We start from the raw sequence: 5,738 nt of genomic DNA on the forward strand, positions 1-5,738 counted from the left end.
AGTCTACCAAGGCCCCTTCCCCCAACCAAGCTTTCAAGGACCCCTCATAACAAAGGTCCCATCTTCTAACCTGCAAGCTAGAAGAAGCCCTCTTTGTCACACCAGGAGCCACGAGGGTGTCTAATCAGCCTCGTTTGTCCCGCTGGTGTCTGTATCTCTGAGGTCCCCGCAGCCTGCCCGGAAATGACCTGGGCAGAGAAGCACCCAGTGAGATCCTTCCCGCTCCACCTGCACCTACTCCATCACATTTCCAAGGGCTGAAAGTCTCCTCTGAGAAGTTGATTGTTAAGTTTATCGCTTTCTCCCAGTAGGTTCTTTGGCCCTGCAAACACCCCTTCAAAGGGAAATACTATTAGTCACCTAATGGGCATGATTCTAATCAGATCGCGCTCCTCAAAGACTCAAAGAGCCAGCCAGCCCTGGGGGCCGGGTGGTGCTGGGAGTGGCCGCTGGAATGGAAGACCAAGGTGACCAGGACTAAAGTCCCGGTTGTCACCATTTTTCCCCGGGGCCGTGCGTCCTGCATGGCCAGCCAAGCACAGTGTCCTGCCCCGGAGAAGACTGGAAACTCCATTCCGCTCTGCATGATTGGAGTTTCTCCTCCCTTCCCAGGGAGCCTCAGGCTCTGGGAGCCCCGGGGCCCCCTCGCTGCACCCCGCCCAGGCTCTGGACACCCCTGTTGTTTATGTCAACAGAGCGGCTGCCAGCGGGCAGGCTCCTGCCCACCAGGGGGTGCCCGGTGCCCGAGGCCCGCTGTTTGTATTCCTCATCTCGGTGGTGACCAGGGGGCGGGCACAGCCAGGCTGGGTCTCCGGGGCAACACACTGTTGGGGTGCCAGCTGCCCTGCATCCACTCCATCAGCGGGCTCCTGAGTATCTGCTTTCACAGAGTGAGAATTTAAACCTTCCCCTGGCGAGGCAGCTATTTTCCATCGGCCCCCTCAAGGCCTCTCTACTCCCTTCCCGGTGAGGGCAGCTCGGCTTCTGGCCGAGACCCGAGGAAGAGCCATGCCCGACCCTGCCACCTCCTCCTTAGTGCCTCCTAGGCCCTCGGAAGGTTTTCTGAAATGGCCATGGGAAACAGGGCCGAGAGAGGCAGGCCCTGGGCCTAACCCAGCTCCTCCCAGACACAGGGGTCCTAAGACAGTAGGAGAATTCCCTTGTGGGTTCCCATTCCCACTCACCTGCTGTCTGCTGTCTCTATACCTATACCCCTTCACACACACACACACACACACACACACACACACCCCTCATACACAAGTTGCTTCCAGAGCTCAGTCTCCCTGCAAGAACACCTTCTCCCCTGGTCCCCTTCTTGCCCCTCCACCCTCAGAGCCTGGCCTCAGGGGTTCTGATAGCAGTCGGGACTGAAAGGTGAAGAACTTAAGACTCCAGAAGCCCAATGCTCTGTTTTCACTAGCTGTGTGACTTTGGGCAAGTCACTTACCCTCTCTGATCTCAATTTCCCCCACCAGTGAAATGAAGGAAATACTAGTACCTACCCCAACATCCTTATGAGGAGTAGATGAGTTCATTTATGTGACCTGCTTAGAACCCCATCAAGCCCCAGGGAGGGTTGGGCTGGTGTCAGCTCTCACATTGCTGAATACCCGGCAACATAACATAGTGGGAAAAGCATGGAACTTGGAGGCTGACAGCCTTGAGTTCAAATCCCAGCACCCCACTGACACCACTGAAATAAATACTTGTCTCTCATTTTCCTCCTCTGCAGAAGCAGTTTATTGATAGAAACATACCCAAGAGTGCTAACACAGGGGAGTGGGGGGGAGCCCACACTAAAAAGAGGACAGTGGCAGCTGCAGGAGGAGTGGTCCAGCTCCTGGCACCCGACCCCCTAGATTAACTGCTGCATTCTGGGGCCAGCCAGGGAAACTGGACTAGCTTGGAAAGGAAAGCCAGGGACAAGGCAGGAATTTGGGCCCCTAGGAGATGCCATAAATAGCCAGAGGGAGTCAGAGGGCCTCCAGGGAAGGGGGTGGGGGGGAAGGAGCAGTGGGAAAGGAAACTGTCAGTCATCAGTCCAGGAAGATCCAGGGCACTCTCCCCAGTGTATGGATGTGGCAGGGGTGAAGGATAGCGTCTTCAGAGAGGAATATGCTGGGTCCTCTGCAAAGGACCATGTCTGTGCCATCTCCCAACATCACTCAGAAAATTTCCACCACACTGTTTATCCCCACACTACAGGTCTTCGGAAGCCGGCCCTGATTCCGCATATTCATCCCTTTGGCCATCCTGGAATACGAGCAATAACTCAGCCTGTGTCACAGGCGGGGACACTGAGGACCATCCAAAGATTCTAAGTAATTTGACCAACATCATCACACAGTGAATCGAGGTCTGAGATGGGAATATAAACACGGATCTTTTCCCCCCTTCCAATCTAGGACATACATGAGTGCGTGCGCGTGTGCTAAGTCGGTTCAGACGTGTCCGACTCTTTGCAACCCTATGGACTGTAGCCCACCAGGTTCCTCTGTCCATGGGCTTCTCCAGGCAAGAATACTGGAGTGGTTGCCATGCCCTCCTCCAGCGGATCTTCCCAACCCAGGGATTGAACCTATGCCTCTTAGGCCTCCTGTATTGACAGGCAGGTTCTTTACCACTAGTGCCACCTGGAAAGCCCCTAGGGCAGACACTACAGCCAAAATATAAGATGATAGCTCATCAGTTGGTAAAGAATCCACCTGTAATGCATGAGACCCCAGTTCGATTCCTGGGTTGGGAAGATCTGCTGGGAAAGGGATAGGCTACCCTCTCTAGTATTCTTGGACTTTCCTTGTGGCTCAGCTGGTAAAGAATCCTCCTGCAGTGCTTGAGACCTGGGTTCGATCCCTGGGTTGGGAAGATTCCCTGGAGAAGGGTAAAGGCTACCCACTCCAGTATTCTGGCCGGGAGAATTCATGGACTATACAGTCCATGGGGTCTCAAAGAGTCAGACACAACTGGGTGACTTTTACTTTCACTTTCACCCTCAGGAAGGAAGGCTTTCCCACAAGGGAACAGCAAGCTGAAAGGTTCCCTCTCCCCACCCTCCCCACTGCAAGACATTTTACTCCTCTTAGTCCAGTAGCTGCAGCCAGAAGTGGGAGATAGCGCTTTAGAGATGCATCCATCAAAGCTAGCTGGGCGCGGCCCTTGGAAGTAGAACATAAGCTCAGAAGACCTGGACTTAAATCCTCATGTGATCTTATACAAATCACCTTTCTGAGATGCAGGGCTCTAACCTGAAAAAGGAAGACAAGAATACATACCCCTGTGAGACGGTTGTGAGGACCAAAGGTGATAATGAGAGCCTGAGTGCCCGAATGCCCCCCAAAGCTATTAAGACTGGGAGCTGCTCCTGGTGGGGCAGCATTTGAGTCCGTATTCTTAGTGTTTACTCCAGGAGTGTCTGGCTCTTAGAAGCACTCAGTAAATGCTGATCAAATGAAAGGACGAAGTAAACTCTTTGCATTTAAATACTGGTTGTTTGTGAGATGCTAATAATAACATGTGCTTGCTATTTATCAGCTATCACTGCCTTTTCTTTGAGGACACAGGCACTACTACTACCACTATCCTGTGCCTTACATCCCTGGAAAAATGCCTGAAAAAAATAAGTAACTTCTGGATAAGAATGCCAGAATTAGTAACAAGCCTAATAAGGAAGGTGACCATATAGTTTGTCTGTACTGGGGCACTTTGGGAGTGACCAGGGAGCCAGTAACAATTATACCTGGACAACAGATATAAACTATGACAGATCAAAATGCTTGGGCATCTTACTCATAGGGTGCCATGCTGCCCAGAACTCTCTGGAGGAGAGAGCCCCAAATCCTCCCAACCATGCTGACTCCTGTTCTCTAATTAGACCATGGAAAGGGTCCCCTACCTTCTCATCACCACCCCCCACTAGCTCTGGGAGTTATGTTCAGACTAGTTCCCCAACGTTCTCAGGCTCCTCATTTTCAGCCTCTTGGTGACTCTGATCCCCACCTTCTGTTGCCCTGAGAATATTTGCACTGCCCTAGACACAAAAACCCATGGCCCCAGCTCAGCACCCACCATGGGGAGAACACAATTCATCCAGCCCCTCCCGAGGCTGTTCCAGCTCAGGGGTTGCTCCAAGGGCCCCCGTCATCTCTCGTTAGTTTCAGTAGGCTTCTACCCAGGCCTTCTGCTTCTGCTGTTTCTCACCTTCGCACTGTTCTCAGCAAAGCTGCCTGAGCGATCCCACAAACATATGTCAGATCACGTGACTCATCCGTTCAAAGACACTGTCTTCCTTCTCACTCAGAGAAAAAGCTAAGGTCCTTAGAACAGCCTCTAAGGCCCCAGTGTACTTGTTCAGTCACTAAGTCGTATCTGACTCTTTGCAACCCCATGGACTGCAGTACACCAGGCTTTCCTGTCCTTCACTATCTCCTGGAGCTTGCTCAAATTCGTGTCCATTGAGTCGGTGATGCCAGCCTACTTAGCCTTTGTTTATCTCTCTGGCCTCACCTCCTAAGACCCCTAAGCCACACAAATGTCCCTACTTGGTCTTCAAACACACCAGGAATGCTCCCACCTCAGGACCTTTGCACCTGCTCTTCTGCTCCTTGGAACACTTCCCCCTTAGATATCCTTAGGATTATGTCCCTCAGCTTTTTCAAATATTTTCTTCATTATTTCCTTTTCAAAGTTCTTCTCTGGCCACCCTATAAAAAACGTGTCACTCTGTCCCCCTCCTCTGCCTTTTCTCCTTAGCACTACCAAACAGACCATGTATATTACTTACCCCGTATATTGCCCAACCCTTGACGATATTGTATATTGTCAAGCTCCATGAGGGCAAAGATTTTCATTTATTCTGTTTTTTGCCATGCCCCAGTAACTGAATCGGTCCTTGGCATATAATAGATGCTCAATAAATATTTATTAAACAAATAAAGGGCAAAATGAGAGGGAACACACACAGCAGTTGAATGTTTGACCTCAGGAATAAAAAGTCCTCGTTTTAATCCTGGCCCTGCCACTTTGGGGCTGATGACACTAAACCGGGGCCTTAACCTTTCTGTGTAAAATGGGGATAATCCACATGACCTCCCAGGATGGTTGAGAGCATTAAGTCCGATTTCACACATAAAACACTAAACTCACTGCCTGGCCTATTTCCAAAACTCTAAGCTTAGTCAATGGCAAAATAGTTACTTCTGGAGGCTCCCAGTGGATGTGACCCGTTGCATTAGGTATCATTATAGGCAAATCAGCATGCACTCCCTTTGAGTAACAACTCAGTGTCTTCCCCATTGGCAGTACTTATGCCCCTCACCCCATCTCAGGACCCTTCTTTCCTGAACCCAAGTTCCCCCAGTCAGGCTGGCCTGGGTCCCGTTCAACACAGCCTTGTCCCGCTTAAACCTCTGAGAGAGCTCCCCTCTGAAAACTCACCCACCCTGGGTCAGTTCCACAATCTCACCAGGCGAGCTGGGTAGGGGGAAAAGAAAAGAAAAAAATGTTAGGGAGGAAGAGAAAGAGAATGTGAAGACCCGTGTAACCCGGTGCAGGGGGCAGGGGTGCAGGCCAAGCCATCCCCACCTGCCAGCTTCCTGTCTCTGCTTCTGATAAATAGGGGACACTGATGGCCAGATTTTCCATTCCCCCCATCCCCGCACCCGCTGTCACTCAATTAAAAAAAGATAGAGCGAGAGAAGCTGGGGGAGGGGCCTCTGGCTATAAAGCCTGCGGGCCAG

Source organism: Muntiacus reevesi, chromosome 20 (genome assembly GCF_963930625.1).
Source record: "Muntiacus reevesi chromosome 20, mMunRee1.1, whole genome shotgun sequence".
NCBI classification, from domain to species: domain Eukaryota; kingdom Metazoa; phylum Chordata; class Mammalia; order Artiodactyla; family Cervidae; genus Muntiacus; species Muntiacus reevesi.